Source organism: Bos javanicus, chromosome 21, assembly GCF_032452875.1.
Source record: "Bos javanicus breed banteng chromosome 21, ARS-OSU_banteng_1.0, whole genome shotgun sequence".
Taxonomy (NCBI): Eukaryota; Metazoa; Chordata; class Mammalia; order Artiodactyla; family Bovidae; genus Bos; species Bos javanicus.
In genome coordinates, this window is record NC_083888.1 from 42,133,662 (window position 1) to 42,150,985 (window position 17,324).

A 17,324-nucleotide genomic window follows, 5' to 3' on the forward strand; every position below is an offset into this window, starting at 1 on the left:
TGTTTGTTTTTTGGTTTCTTTGGTGAGAATGCATACATTCTACACTCTCTGCAGATTTCAAATATACAAAACAGAAGTATCAACTATAGTCACCATTCTGTTCATTACATCTTCAGAACTTATTCATCGGATACTTGAAAGTTTGTACCCTTTGACCAACGTCTTCCTCAGGGCCCTGAAAACCACCATCCTATTCTGTTTCTATGAGTTTGACATTTTTTTTCCCCCAGATTCCACATGATACCTACAGTATCTCTCTTTTTCAGGATATTACACTTAGCATGATGCCCTCCAGGCTCATCCATGTTGTTACAAATGGCAGGATTTCCTTTTTTTATATATTTTTAATATGTATTATATTTTATATATTTATATATTATACATATATATATACACATACACACATATATATATGTATAAAACTGGAGATATAAATCCTGTATGAAATGTGGGATTTCATATATAGATATCTTCCACAGATAATATATGTCTTCCACATCTTCTTTATCCATTCATCTGCTCATGGGCACTTAGATTGTTCGTATATTTTGGCTATTGTGAGTAATGTTGCAATGAACATGGGAGGGCAAATATCTCTTCAGGATGATGATTTCATTTCCTTCAAATATATAATTAGAAGTAGGATTTATAGATCATATGGTAGTTCTATTTTTAATTTTTTGAAGAGCCTCCATACTGTTTTCCATATTGCAATACCAGTTTACATTCCCACCAACAGTGTATAAGGACTCCCTTTTCTCCACATCCTGAACAATATTTGTTGTCTTTTTGATAATAGACATACTAGCAGGTGTGGCTGTGGTTTTGATTTACATTTTCCTGATTAGTGATATTGAACATCTTATCATATACCTTTTGGCCATTTGTATGTCTTCTTTGGAAAAATGTATATTTAGATCCTTTGCCCATTTTTAAGTTGAATTATTTGATTTTTTTTTTTTTTTTGGCTTTGAGTTGTAAGAGTTCCTTTATAGTTTGGATATTAACCCTTTATTGGATGTATGGTTTGCAAGTATTTTCTTTCTTGACTCTTTCCTTTGCTATGCAGAAACTTTTTAGTTTAATGTGTCTCATTTGTTTATTTTTGTTTTTGTTGTCTGTGCTTTTGCTGCTGTATCCAAAAAATTATTGCCAAGACTAATATCAAGGAGATTTTCCCCTAGATTTTCTTCTGAGAATCTTATGATTTCAGGTCTTTTCCTTAGGTTTCCTTGAGTTTGTTTTTGTGTATGATATAAGATAAGGGCTCAATTTCATTCTTCTACATATTATTACCCAGTTTTCCCAACCCCATTTATTGAAGAGGCCATCTTTTCCCATTTTGTGTTTTGGTGCCATTGTTGAAAGTTAGTCAACCATCTATGCATGGGTTTATTTTTGGGTTCTCTATTCTGTTCCATTGATCTATGTGTTTATTTTTATGCTAGTACCAGATTGTTTGCTCACTTATATAATCTTGTATGATAGTTTGAAATCACAAAGTGTGATGCTTCAGCTTTGCTCTTCGTACTCAAGGCTGCTTTGCTTGTGGTCTTTTGTGACTCCATGCAAGATTTAGGATTGTTTTTTCTATTTCTATAAAAGGAGCACTGGCATTTTGATAGGCTGATAAACTGAATCTGAAAATAGTTTTCTGTAGTATGGACATTTTACCAGTATTGTTTATTCTAATCCACAAATATGGGCTGTCTTTTCATTTATGTGTGTCTTCTTTAATATTTTTCATTAGTGTTTTATAATTTTCAGTGTACTGATCTTGCACCTTCTTGGGTTAAATTACTACCAAGTATTATATTCTTTTTGATTCCATTGTAAATGGGGCTGTTTTCTTGATTTATCTTTTGTTGTAAGTATATAGAAACACAGCTTAGTTTTGAGGAGCTACGGAGTCTTAATCTATTTGGGCTGCTATAACAGGAATACCATAGACTGGGTAGTTTATAAAAGACAGACATTCATTTCTCACAGTTGTGGAGTCTGGAAAGTCCAAGATCAAGGGGCTGGAAGATTCTGTGTCTAGTGAGAACCCTTTTTCTGGTTCACAGACAATGCCCCTTCACCTTGTCCTCACATTGTAAAAGGGGTCAAGGGAACTTTTGGGGGCCTCTTTTGTAAGGGCACTAATCCCATTTATGCGCAATCCACCTTCACGTCTAGGTCACCTTTCAAAAGTTCCATCTCCTAATACTGTTAACTTCGGGGTTAGGATTTCAGTGTATGTATTCTGGAAGGATACAAATATTCGGTCCATAGCACTGAGTAAGCACTGTAAACACAGAGATAGGTAAAGCAGTACTTTTATTATTTGATTTATTGTTTTGTTTGTTATCTCAATGTATTTATTATGGTATATGTTCTTTTTGTGACATGTATACTTATGAATATTTTAGGTTTACTTTTATGTTTGTGGCTTCTTGATGAAAGTGAAAGTGGAGAGTGAAAAAGTTGGCTTAAAGCTCAACATTCAGAAAATGAAGATCATGGCATCCGGTCCCACCACTTCATGGGAAATAGATGGAGAAACAGTTGAAACAGTGTCAGACTTTTATTTTGGGGGGCTCCAAAATCACTGCAGATGGTGACTGCAGCCATGAAATTAAAAGATGCTTACTCCTTGGAAGGAAAGTTATGACCAACCTGGATAGCATATTCAAAAGCAGAGACATTACTTTGCCAACAAAGGTTCGTCTAGTCAAGGCTATGGTTTTTCCTGTGGTCATGTATGGATGTGAGAGTTGGACTGTGAAGAAGGCTGAGCACCGAAGAATTGATGCTTTTGAACTGTGGTGTTGGAGAAGACTCTTGAGAGTCCCTTGGACTGCAAGGAGATCCAACCAGTCCATTCTGAAGGAGATCAGCCCTGGGATTTCTTTGGAAGGAATGATGCTTAAGCTGAAACTCCAGTACTTTGGTCACCTGATGCGAAGAGTGACTCATTGGAAAAGACTCTGATGCTGGGAGGAATTGGGGGCAGGAGGAGAAGGGGACGACAGAGGATGAGATGGCTGGATGGCATCACTGACTCAATGGACGTGGGTCTGAGTGAACTCCAGGAGATGGTGATGGACAGGGAGGCCTGGCATGCTGCGATTCATGGGGTCGCAAAGAGTCGGGCATGACTGAGTGAGTGAACTGAACTGAACTGAACTGAATCCTTTTCAAAAGAATTCCATGAAGCAATAATATTTTGTGTTATAGTAAAATATTTTCACAGTAAATACATTGATGGAGTGTTTAGACCAGCAGTAAATTAGTACATTTAAAAGTAAAATGTTATCATTGACTAGAGTAGGAGGGAAATATTGATATTATGTGCCAAAACTCATTCTCACGTATGTTTTTAAGTCTGTTTGTGTATGTGTTTATATGCATATATGTTTATGTCTGACTGGTGGCTTGGGAGTATTTAGTTGTATGTCTTGAGCTGACCAGAATTAAGTCTCTGAGTTTGACAGACTCACGTAAAAAAGCATTTACTAGGCAAGGTACACAACAAGTGTTTGCTACATAGCCTACTCCGCTCTGGTAGATTTAGTCTTTGCCCTGAAGATGCTTGAGGTTGTTTCCATGACAGAGATGCATCCAGTTAATGGAATATAAGGCAGGCCAGTGTAACAACTCATTAGAGGTTAAACAAAATGGATGCTTGTGATAGGTTGCAGCATTTTGACTCTCTCATTTGTTTCATGACACCCTAGCAAATGAAGATTACTTTACCAATGATGTGTGATTCTATTCTTTATATAGAGCTGATTATTGGATTATTCACTGAAAAATATGTTTGTACCCTGTAAAACAAAACTCTTTTATCAGAGCTGCTTGTGACTTTGATTTAGTGAAACTTTTACTGTATTATTTACTGGAATTTTACATATGAAGGTATGATGTAATTTGTTTCTTCTCCATAGAAAAAAAGAATCACTTTTTCTAACTAAAGTTATCTTGGGAAACCCTATCTTTCAAGAATGTATTTTGCTTTTGCTGGGAGAAGAATTTGTATAAATGAGGGTTAGTTATTTTATTCATAATTTTCTTTGGATAAGGGGAGGAATCTAGTCTAAAAGACTATGTGAGCTGAAAATGCTATGTTAATTAAAAGATTCAGTTGTAAATAACTTGAAACAGGTATCATGATCACTGTTCCTTCTGTTTCTGATGACAAACTGAAAATGTTTGTTTTCTGGATTGCTTTATCATTTTTGGTCAGATCTTCTTAGGAGCAAATTACTTTTTGTTATTTTGGCAGCAAAGGAAGGGGAAAAGATTTACACATATAAGCCTTAGTAAAATCTTATAACATTTCAAATTCTGGAGTGATAAGGAAAGCTATTAGGAAATTTTTCCTTGGTTGGAATGTAAACAATATTACTTTAACAAAAAATAAATAATTAAGAAGGATTTATTAGGCGGTTACTTATGCCTAGGAGTGTGCTAAAGGTTATGAGGAAATCAAAAAGTCTCACAAGACATTGGTAATACCCTAAAGTGTTGTCTACTTGAGTAGATAAGATTAAGACCTATGAAAAAACTAAATATGAAAACAGGAAAGCCCCAGAAATACCAATGCAGAGTTTAACCAGCTCATAAACCCCTGCGTCGTATGTTGGTCCTGACATGTATAGGTATTTACCGATGTAACAAAGCACAGCTAGACTTCTGCCAGTTGCTTTTATGTCAGATGTTTATGTTTGGAGTTAAGTCTAGTGAAACAGAAAACCATATTAACTCTGAAGCTGGGCAAGAGAAGATCTGAAATTCAGAAGATGACAGGGAGATTTTTGAATAGGTTGGGGTCAGTTTCTTTGGCGAAAGTCACCCCAAGGTTTGCTTCAAGCTCCAAATCTAGGTGTTCATTCAGGAGCTAATCCACCTTCCCTGGATTTTTGGATGCTTTTTGGCCTTTGCTGATGGGAATTTTGCCTGGGAAGGAACAGGGAAGGGGCTTAAGCTGACTGGGGTGTGTGATCACTGTCAAGTCCAGGAATGTCCAAGAGAAAAAATGGAGAACGCCTTGCACCTTCCTTTGAGGAGGTCTTGCCAGCTCTGGCCCTGGCCCTAGCCTTTTGAGGTGTGTCATTATTGAGTCTCATGAACCATTCCAGAGCCCAGGCTTTTTTTCCCTTCTACATATGCTTCATGCTAATGGTGCCAATTTATGCCTTACACAGTTTCTTTAGTGATTGGATCGATTAAGGCTCTGTTTACTGTGACTGAAATCCCCAAATATACTTTCTGAAGCAGATTTGATGAAGCATTCATCTCTTCCCACCAAACGAGTGACTTGCTTCTGGCAAAGCAAATTCATCCTGAGAAGCCATATTCAAGTCTGGAACACCTGATCCTACCCTTCTCTCTCTCTTCTATAGAACCATGGATTTCAGCTAGGGAAAGGCTCATAATATTGTTATAGACCCATGACTTTCACTCTCTTCCCCAGCTGAGGGTTTCATCAGAGCTGCCTTCAGGGGTCAGATCATGGCAGATGAGGTGAGGTGGGCTCGAGAAGAGTTTACCAACTTTGACACTGGGCTTCTTCTCTCCTCTCAACCAGGGCAGCCCAGCTTTGGTCTATATCATTAGAAGAAAGGCTTCCACTACTAACAAAAACCTTGAAAACCATGGTTATTGCTAAATCCGTCATGTCTGCAGATGGAAAACTTGAGGACCAGAGAGGTTAATTGACTGACCTGATGTTACACAGATGCTCACTGGAGGAACTGGCATTAACACTTGGGTTTCCTGAATCCCAGATCAGTGCTCTTTGTGCTAGAGTAGCTGCTTGTTTACTTCCCGTGGTGTGGCATGTGGTCTAAGATAAAGGGTGGGAGTCAGGCTCGGCCTATGACTGAGAGCATGGATGACTTGGGCAGGCAGCTTCACGTCTTGCTCTTGGCCTCCCAATTCCTCATTAAGTGAAGCAAGAATAGTCTTGGCTTTCCATCAGGGAGGAAATGCTCTGTGCATGGCTGATGGTGCACCCTGCTAGGATCTTGGCACCTTTCAGACATTTTATCAGCCCCCATTTACCAAGCCACTGCCTAAATTCCTTCTGCCGTTTCATCCCCCCATTCCTGATGCTGTTGGTTAACAATGGCATTTAAAATCTCAAGTGGGAGGGGACAGTGTAATTGTCTCATTAGACTTGGGGTTTTAGAATGTGGTTCTTCCCCAGAGTTGTGCAGATAGAGTGGATGTAGGTCAGCTTGATTCTCTCTCTGTCTGTGGTCTGAGAATATTAAATATGCAAGAGATGGCTGCTTTTGCCCCTATCTCCTTACCCCCAGTTCACATCATATAATGTTTGTTTCTGCTCAGGACTGGAAAGAAATGATTGTTTTAGATTTGCTTTTCTTTTCCTAACTGGAGAAATAACCTCACTGTGTCTTATATAAAGGTGGCTTTTCATGCAGTTTCAGCTTTTGTCGGGGGAGGTATGTGAGTAATTTTCTCCTTTGTGTCTTATTGCCTCATAGAGAAGAAAACAGAACCCCAATGTTAGGAATGCAAACGATTTAGGAACTTTCTAGCAGGTTGCCATTTGTTCCAACTACCAGGTTTGGTCCCAGAAAAGACTCTCTTGCATTTGGCTCTGAGTGGTAGGAGATCTCTGCAGATCAAGGGAAGGGACCCCAGAAGTTGAAGGTGAAGTTGTGTGGCCCCTAGATTCTAAACCTCCTTCCATGTGCCTCTCCAATGCTCAAGTGAGAGCTGGGGCTCATCTGTGTGAGAAGGTTCTGTGGGTTGTTGTTCATCAGTAGAAATGATCAGGACAGACTTCATTGGTAGGAGTTTGTGTTCTGTAGAACTAAAACCTATTTACTTCAGAATAACAGTCACTTTCTCAGCTGTTTATATTGCATTTATAATTCTTTTTCTGTTCCTTGCTTTTCTTCTGGTTTTTGACAAATGAGAAAAATTCTTTTTAGTAACTTTTAAAAAAGGTAATTAATTGTAATGCTGTCCAGAGAGGAAAAAGTAATCAAATTGCCTAACAAACAGAGAAACATTGTCCATTTGAGTTTTTAATTTGTTTAGCACTAAATCTCTTTCTTCCCTCTCCCCTTCCTAAATGTGTAACAAAAAAAGTAGGAGATAATTTTAATTTTTTTCCAAAGTGACTTCAGGGAAATCCCTTTTAGACCTATGGATTTTTGTCCAATGAGGGATCCTCTTCCTTTGGTCTATATTTTGCATATCGTCTGTTTCTTACAGGGCTTCCGTATTGTCTCAGGCTCCACTGGAAATGCAGCAAGGATTCCTAGCACATCCCAGTTGCCATAGCAACAGCAGTCTTTCCCATAATGAGCTGCATCATCTGAACTGATGTCACAGCATCATGCAGCAGGTCAAACAAGGCATCTCCTAGTATTGCATCCTACAGATGTGCTGTAAACATCAAAAGAAGACGGTGGGAGCAGGAGATGGTGAGTGTTAAATGTCTAGGCCTTAATTGCTCGGCTGTTTTCTTGGTTAGCCGGTGTCTGCTGAGGCAGTGATGGGGGATGTTGTCTGCTTAAAATGGACTAGGGAAAGAAGAGCTGTTTTACCTAAATCTGTTTTCAGGCTGCTGGGTTAAGACAAAGCCCTGTAAGAGTCATAGAGAAATAAAAATACGTGGAATTATTCTTGTTTCATCTCTGCCTGTTATTTTTAGTGTTCTCATGGAATTTTTCATAAACATAAGATATTTTTCTATCGCAAAGCCCCAAATAGGCTCTAAATTGAGCAGTACACAGTATTTAAAGATTGTAAAGATATGTTTCTTTTTTGTGGGGAAAGCTCATTGGTCCCCTATTTGCTCTTGTGATTTATGAAATATTAAGTGGTTTACAGTATGAAATTCAGTATTTACCTCGTTTGGGTTTCAGTTTCTTCATGGCAAGAAATGAATGCTGAATAAGCATCTGACATAACCCTGATGTGAAAGGAGACCTCTTGCATGTTTAAGACAGAATTTATTAAAAATATAGAGACCTAAACAGAATGAAATTACTTAAGCCTTTTGATTTATGCTCTAGTCCTTCAGTCTATGGCCTTCATAGTTAGTTGAAAAACTGCCATGATATTTTTTCATCTCTCGCTAGTCTCCAAAATAGCTGGAGTTATTTGCAGGCTGACTTGTACCAAGTCTCCTCTGCGGCAGTTGCAGTGAAGGGTAACCCTGTGGAGAGCCTCTGGAAGTGGCAGTGGTGTTGTTTAACTTTAACCAGAATCTGGCAAGATGAATAAATAGCTGAACCCTCAGCGACTGTGGTGAAAACAGATCTCTGGGCTTGGTCATAACCTCAACTCATTTCTGAAACTCTACGATAAACACGTATGGTGCTTATTTAAACTCCTATCTCTGTCTTTAGGCCTCATCATCACCATTATTATTATTTTAAAAAAAATACACGACTTGGCATTGTCAGATAAGGAGCAGTGAGTTGCCTTTTGTTTTGGGAAATGGATTTCCCTGGTGCAGCTGATTGTTACTAAGGGAGAGAAAGGAGGAGGCACATGTCAGTGCAATTGATCAATATGTCCACTTGGAATCAGGGAGTGGTCTTTTGGCTCAGTGCTGCCAAGCTGATAGTTCTTATTTGAAAAGTCTTACAGGAATGAATGGCAACCCTTGAGTTCCTCTTCTTTTAGGCTGTTTATTGAGCCTGAAAGAGATGTTTCACAGGGAGCAGGAAAAGGAATACCTCTTGCCAGCTTGGAGTGATTTTTTTTTTTTTTTTTTTTTGCACAGAGTCAAGCATATTGGTCCCATTATTAGGCACTATCTAGAATGAAAGACCTTGGGTTTTAATTAGTTTGTTTATATATATCACACACAGGCTGCTCGTGGTTCTTTTAAGTTTATGTGCCTGATATGCAGCTCTGTGGGATGGGAGAGGTCAGCTCAGTCTGGCTTTATCGCAAGCATTTAGGAGCATGGGTTGGTTGTTCATTGCCTGCTTTTTTGTGTTGTATAATGTGAGAAGAAAGCTCTCCTGGGACTTCTGGGTGTGAACACAGCTAAGTCAGAGGCTCTAGGGTGACAAGGAGGAGTACTGGTTGGTGGGGGGCGGGGAGGGAAAGTGCATATCATGGCTGGATTATGTGGGTCTGGAGAAAATCACTCAGTGGCCATTGAAATTCATTTGAAGTGTTACTTTCAGGGAAAAGCAATGAAGAAAGACTTGTTTGATAACATAAATTGCTAGGAATAAAAGTAACCAAAGGCAGCATTTTAATGAGTTTCCTATTTGCTTAATGTTTGTTTCTTTTGTCTAACAGTGCTCTTAGATGCTTCATCATGGGTGATTTGTACAATTACTGGAAGTTGCAGAAGCCAGATTCCTTAAGGATAGTGTTAGAAACAGTGGAGTCATGCTTCGAGGGTGGGGAGTGCGCTGGTGGGTGTGGGCTGACGCAGTTATCTGGTGGAATATCCTTCTAGTTCAGAGGTGCCTGTGATCTCTCCTCACCTCTGCACATATTTAAAATACAGTTGCAGCTCCCCAACTTGATGCTTTTATGCTCTTTTTGCTCCAGGAGAACAAAGCCCTAATAATGGGAACTGTTATCCTGAGTGCTCGGTTTCTTTGCAGAGCCCGTGCTGCTCTCTGATTAGCTGTGTGTCTTAATTATTGGCTAAGGCTATTTCAGTTGTCTTAGTTTTAATATATCCCCAAGGGGTAGATGGGGTGTGTGTGTGTACCGGGGAAGGGAGAGATTGCTCTATGGCTGCATTTTGTGGTGTTTCACTGAAACTTTCTAGAATGTAGAGAATTTTCTTTCACAGTGATAAGAGAAAGATCATTATGATCATATTTATTGTATGGCCAAGTTTAGACCATGGAAGCCTTATGAGAAACTAACCTTCTCTATGCTTTTGGTTATAGCTTTCTTCATTGAATTACAAAGTTACAAATAAGTTAACTCTTTGGATAATTAGGCCATGGTGGGGTGATAAAAATAAAAATCATAATAACAACCAAGCTCTTATTTATTTAGTTTTTATTGTGTGGCACTGAACTAAACATTGAACATAACTTATTTGGCCCGTATAATGACATTATGAAATAGAGAGTAACAATCTCATTTTATAGGATTAGATATTATTATTTACATTTTGCAGAAACCAAGTCTTCGCCAGGTTACCAAATTTGGCTAAGGTCATAGAGGTAATAAGTGACTGGACCAGGATTCCAAATCAGTGTGCTTTGACTGTGATACCCACCTGCTTACCCAGTCATCTTAGTTTTATGACATCTTAACTGTGTATACCATGAGAGCAGCCACCTTTACTCTATCATACTCACCCCACCCTTCTCATTCTGATTGGAAAATCAGATTTCACTCAGAGAATGAAATCTCATTTAAAACACTAAGATCAGTTTTACTACAGGGATGGGCATGAATCTTGGTCAGATCCTATAGATTGAAGCAATGCACAACAGATATTCAGACCTTTTGCCAGTACCCTTGCTCAACATACCTTTCTAGCAGGATCTGTGTATGGGAAATGCTACGTGAATGAGTGTGGGCGTGATGGAGCTGTACTGAAAGGAGGTCTTACATGAGTCAGTAACGATTCAAGTGTGTTGTACCTGTCTTATCAGCTGCATTAGGTAGTGCTCTGCTAACTTTAAGGCATTTGAATTCCCTGCCAACACCAGACAAGGAATAGAAGAGTAAACTTCTCTTATAGCCAGGAAGGTGTACTTTGAATCCATCTCCTGGATTAAGAAGTTAAAAGAGAGTTATTTTGCTCAATATTATCAGTGGCTGAGTCTAAATGCTTCCTATTTCTGACAGAGTACAAGAATGACAGTCGTGTGCAACATCCTGGGAGCCTTGTGTTTGAGGAGAGCTAATACAGTCATCTCTGCATCATCTTGCCCATCCCAGTTATCCACACCCAGTGTCATTATTGGGCTGTAAGGCTGTTCTTTGTTTGACTGTGGGGCTAATGCACACACTGACAGCACATTGATATTGATTCTGGTCTGGTGAATACTTAGAAATATTATTCCTCAGAGCTCATTAGCTGTTTCTAGGTTCTGAGAAGAAGTTAATGTTTCTCCCATCCTGTCTCAAGGAGGCCCAAGCTCATGTCTCTGTGAGCGATGGGAATTAGAGGCTGACAGAAAGCAATAGAATTGCTGGGTACAGTGACTACAGGAATTAGGTTCTATTTGGGGAATAGAAAAGCCAGTAGAATTTAGGGAAAAAATTCTGCCACATGTCTCTATTTAAAAAATCCTAGAATCAGGGACTGATAACTTGTTTTGATCCTATGTATTCAATTCAATTTAACAACTTTTTATTGAGTATCTACTATGTGCCAGGCAATGTTGGAGAACATAGCAGTGGGACGAGATAGATGCAGATTTCTTCCCCACTACATTCTATCAGGAATGGGGATGGAGAGACCAAATAAAACAGGCAAATTTATAGTGGAATAATTTATTCTTTTGATACCGTAATACTATTTCTGTTTACTTATGTTTCAGAGATACACCAATTATCTGTGCACACATACAGATATGGCCTACACATGGAGGTAAAATTGCTGCATTGAAGAATAGCTTTGATTTTTTTCTTCTTGAGTTTGGATTAGAATATTACTGGGTGTGACCATAGCCAATATGGCAATAAGCATTTTGTTGGTATTAAGCTGTTATGAAAAGTATAATTGTAATTGTTTTACATGTCTATCTCAATTGATGTAAACCTGATGTATGGAAATATGAAATGTATATGACAGATCAGTTTAAGGATGTTTTTTTATTTTAATGAAAGATAGTTCTCATCTTTAAAAACTTTCTGGTGAGCCCTCTAAATGGCCAGCATGCTGGTGGAGGTATGTGCCAGTCACCTCTAGCCACAAGCAACCTGTTCATTCACCTTAGTATGCCTTACAAACATCACTTTAAATGGGAAGCATTTGTCTAAACAATCGTATTAACTAATGTATGCAAAACTTTGATTGTATTTTTATAAATTTTCATGAAGTTTTTCATGTTCATGCATGTGTGAAGGATATCTAACTTGTGACTGTCACTTGGTGGATTAAGTGTTCCTCTTTGATGGTGGTCCGACATACCCAGCTCTATAGATGGGCCATGAGTGTGAAAGCTTTTCCAGGGAGTATCACTTTTATGTATTTTGGATTAGGAAGGCCTAAGATTTCTTATCCACAAGCACACACCTATCAACAGCTGAATCCCCCAGTTGGTTTTAAGACTTGGTGAGAACAAGGGATACTTTATTCTCCTTGTCAGCCACCAGCCATGTTTGTCTCAGTTCTTTCACTATAGGGCATACTCCAAACTCTTCCAGCCCTATTACTTTGAGTCCCAAGGGGAAATAAGGAGAGAATGTAGAAGCTTTAGAATGGGTCTCACACTAGGTGATTCCTGAGTTTGTTTTATATAGCTGCAGGACAGGCTTCATAGGCAGGCAACCTGTGCTGCAACACAGGGCCCTGTGCTGAGAGAGGTCCACACTTGCTTTAATGCTCTACTCTTGCCAGCTTGAAATTCTCAACAATTTTGGGGGCAAGGGGTTCAGCATTTGTATTTTACACTGGACCTTGCAAATTACCTAGCCATCTGTATGGCCCCTTTGATATAAAAAACTGACACACAGTTCTGGGTTTTGTCTAAGAATGAGATGATGTGACTCACTTGGCAAGAGTTGACCACCTTAGATGGAGCAGTATTCTCCAATTCATCATGGTCTCCCTCTGCTCCTGTCCATTTACCCCCACTGCTGCTGCCTGAGCCCTTTTAGTTTGAAACTTCTCTTCTGGAATAATTCAAATAGCAGTTGTAGAGTTTGAAAAACAGAAGAACCATTGTCAGACAACCCAGAGCGAAGACACCATGCATGGTAATTTAGAAGCATCCATGATAATTCAGCACCATACACCTGTAATTCAGTGGCATTTCTTTTATAGGCAATAAGGGACATATTACATTATACCTGAAGATATTTCATAGATCAGGCTTATTTGTCACCACTGCAGTTTTCAGGGGAGAAATCAAATGTTCTTTGCAAAGCAAGCTGATTAACCATCCTATTGGCTCATTTTTTGAATTAATTCTCCCACCCTTTGTTACTACTTGATTACTTTTTAGCACCTGCTTTGTTTAACTCTCATTTAAATTACACAACATTTTTATGCTGGTTGGGTATTTGTTTAGCACTATTTTATTTTTCTATTCTCTCTTTCTAGGAGGCTGGGTGCCTATAATTTGAGATTATATTACTGTAGGAAGAGTTCATTTTTTCTAATTAAAAAAGGGAATTACAGTCAATATTTATAATGAACTCTTTTTCAGCAAGGTAGTTCCAGCCATGCTAATGTTCATAAGTCCAGATCTGCCATTCAGTTCAGTTCAGTTCATTTCAGTCGCTCAGTTGTGTCCAACTCTTTGCGACCCAATGAATCACAGCATGCCAGGCCTCCCTGTCCATCACCAACTCCCAGAGTTCACTCAAACTCACATCCATAGAGTTGGTGATGCCATCCAGCCATCTCATCCTCTGTTGTCCCCTTCTCCTCCTGCCCCAATGCCTCCCAGCATCACTGTCTTTTTCAATGAGTCAACTCTTTGCATGAGGTGGCCAAAGTACTGGAGTTTCAGCTTCAGCATCATTCCTTCCAAAGAAATCCCAGGGCTGATCTCCTTCAGAATGGACTGGTTGGATCTCCTTGCAGTCCAAGGGACTCTCAAGAGTCTTCTCCAACACCACAGTTCAAAAGCATCAATTCTTTGGCACTCAGCTTTCTTCACAGTCCAACTCTCACATCCATACATGACTACTGGAAAAACCATAGCCTTGACTAGACGAACCTTTGTTGGCAAAGTAATGTCTCTGCTTTTGAATATGCTGTCTAGGTTGGTCATAACTTTCTTTCCAAGGAGTAAGCGTATTTTAATTTCATGGCTGCAGTTACCATCTGCAGTGATTTTGGAGCCCCCGAAAATAAAGTCTGACACTGTTTCCACTCTTTCCCCATCTATTTGCCATGAAGTGATGGGACCAGATGCCATGATCTTAGTTTTCTGAATGTTGATTTTTAAGCCAACTTTTTCACTCTCCTCTTTCACCTTCATCAAGAGGCTTTTTAGTTCCTCTTCACTTTCTGCCATAAGGGTGGTGTCATCTGCATATCTGAGGTTATTGATATTTCTCCCGGCAATCTTGATTCCAGCTTGTGCTTCTTCCAGCCCAGCGTTTCTCATGATGTACTCTGCATCTAAGTTAGATAAGCAGGGTGACAGTATACAGCCTTGACGTACTCCTTTTCCTATTTGGAACCAGTCTGTTGTTCCATGTCCAGTTCTAACTGTTGCTTCCTGACCTGCATACAGCTTTCTCAAGAGGCAGGTCAGGTGGTCTGGTATTCCCATCTCTTGAAGAATTTTCCACAGTGAGATGGTGACAAACTCTTGGACCTTAGAGTAGGTGACACATTCTCTCCTGTCATGTCACAGTGAGAAGATGCTGTACTAATTTGCAGATGAACAGAGAAGCATTAGAGAACTGACATGAATGATGGTACTTGATGCACTGGAAAAAGTTAATTTTTTTTTTTTTTTGTGGCTGTATGACAGTAAACAAGGATCTGACAAATCCATAAGGGGCTTTTGTCATGTCGTAGAGATGGAGTCTTCTCTAAGGATCAAGTTCCAAGGACTCACAGCCTTACTCCATACCCTATGTAACTATCCTAATGCCCACCACATCCACCGCTGTACAAGCTGTAGAGCCAGCTGCTTTAGATAATTTCATCAGCAGTCAACAATCAACAAGTATGTCAAATGTCTACCGTGTGTAAGATCATGTGTTGAAGAAACACTTTCCAAATTAGGACAGCCAAAGGCAAGCACATGTATATTAGTTGGAGAGCTTGTCATAGTTTAACACCGTGCTGTCTGGGCTCTGCTTGTAGACATTCTGATTCGTTCTTCCTTTGCTCTAGAGATACTGTGAGATGGGGCTTCAGGTGTAGCTGGGGCTGCCATCTCATCTTCCATTCTTTTCATTCAATTCCTTGATTTAAATGTGTTTTCTTCTTTAAAAAAATCATACTCAGACTTTATTTGTTTTACTTTGGCATATAGCCGATTAACAATGTTATAATAGTTTCAGGTAAACAGCAAAGGGACTCAGCCACATAAATGTGTCTTCCTCAACAACTCATTACTTTTTCTGGCCCACTCAAAGTCTGTTTGCCACATGCTCTCAGCTTTTTCAGTTCTTAGTGCTCATCCTTTGTTTATACCCCAGCAATCTCCTATCACTGTTCCTGTGGGATAGCTATCAACCCACCATCATTCTCCCCACCAGCAGCCCCCTAGGCACCCAACTTCCCTGCTTCTGTTTATTCCCATTATATTAGCATAAAAATAGCCCATCTAAAACCAAATGACATTTCAGCTCTCCTTGTGAAGCAGTCTGCTTACATTTAGCTTTAAGTAGTTAATTGTGACATTCCACTCTATTTAACTTGCTTTTTGCTTTTGTGTGATTTAAAAGAGAATGTGTCTGGAATGCATATTAATCGCTCTTGCAGGCAGTCTATGTGGGGCATTAACTAGAAATTACCAAAAGAGCAGGGCCTTAGGTAGTAGAAGGTTATGTGCAAAGTGAAAACAGGTGTATGAACAGAGTTTAAAAATTGTGCATTTTCAATTTTTTTTGTTAGTCAGTCACTAAGTTGTGTCAGACTCTTTGTGACCCATAGCTAACTAATAAAAATGTGGAGAGGGGATGGTGAGAGAGTAGCCATCATGGCAAGGTTCCATTGAGTCAGTGATGCCATCCAACCATCTCATCCTCTGTCATCCCCTTCTCCTCCCGCCTTCAATCTTTCCCAGCATCAGGGTCTTTTCCAGTGAGTCAGCTCTTCACATCAGGTGACCAAAGTATTGGAGTTTCAGCTTCAGCATCAGTCCTCCTAATGAATATTCAGGACTGATTTCCTCTAAGATTGACTGGTTGGATCTCCTTGCAATCCAAGGGACTGTCAAGAGTCTTCTCCAACACCACAGTTCAAAATCATCAATTCTGTGGCATTCAGCTTTCTTTATAGTTCAACTCTCACATCCATACCTGACTACTGGAAAAACCATAGCTTTGACTAGATGGACCTTTTTTTGGCAAAGTAATGTCTCTGCTTTTTAATATGCTGTCTAGATTGGTCATAGCTTTTCTTCCAAGGAACAAGCATCTTTTAATTTCATGGCTTCAGTCCCCATTGCAGTGATTTTGGAGACCCCCAAAATAAAGTCTCTTACTTTCCATTGTTTGCCCATCTATTTGCCATGAAGTGATGGGGGACCAGATGCCATGATCTTAGTTTTCTGAATGTTGAGTTTTAAGTCAACTTTTTCACTCTCCTCTTTCACTTTCATTAAGAGGCTCTTTAGTTCTTCTTCACTTTCTGCCATAAGGGTAGTATCATATGCATATCTGAGGTTATTGATATTTCTCCCAGCAGTCTTGATTCCAGCTTGTACTTCATCCAGCCCAGCATTTCTCATGATGTACTCTGCATGTAAGTTAAATAAGCAGGGTGACAACATACAGCTTTGATGTACTCCTTTCCCTATTTGGAACCATTCTGTTGTTCCATGTCCAGATCTAACTGTTGCTTCCTGACCTGCATACAGATTTCTCAGAAGGCAGGTCAGGTGGTCTAGTATTCCCATCTCTTTCAGAATTTTCCACAGTTTGTTGTGATCCACACAGTCAAAGGTTTTGGCATAGTCAATAAAGCAGAAGTAGGTGTTTTACTGGATTTCTGTTGCTTTTTTGATGATCCAGTGGATGTTGGCAATTTGACCTCTGGTTCCTCTGCCTTTTCTAAATCCAGCTAGAACATCTAGAAGTTCATTGTTCAGGTACTGTTGAAGCCTGGCTTGGAGAATTTTGAGCATTACTTTGCTAGCAATGTGAGATGAGTGCAATTGTGTGGTAGTGTGAACATTCTTTGACATTGCCTTTCTTTAGGATTGGAATGAAAACTGACCTTTTCCAGTCCTGTAGCCACTGCTGAGTTTTCCAAATTTGCTGGCATATTGAGTGCAGCACTTTCACAGCATCATTTTTAGGATTTGAAATAGCTCAACTGGAATTTCATCACCTCCACTAGCTTTGTTGGTAGTGATGCTTCCTAAGGCCCGTTTGACTTCAGATTCCAGGATGTGTGGCTCTAGATGAGTGATCACACCATCATGATTATCTGGGTCATGAAGATCTTTTTCTATAGTTCTTCTGTGTATTCTTACCACCTCTTCTTAATATCTTCTGCC

The 17,324-nt window shown here is 39.4% G+C and overlaps 1 protein-coding gene across 1 annotated transcript in view; it reads left to right on the plus strand.

Annotated features, from left to right (window-relative positions):
- Positions 1 to 7,252: 7,252 nt before the first annotated feature.
- Positions 7,253 to 17,324, plus strand: part of AKAP6 (A-kinase anchoring protein 6) — a 501,363-nt gene continuing 491,291 nt past the window's right edge. Inside the window, exon 1 of the mRNA XM_061394923.1 lies at positions 7,253 to 7,445. The gene's annotated coding sequence lies outside the window, so the exon portion shown is untranslated. The remainder of the gene's footprint in view (positions 7,446 to 17,324) is intronic.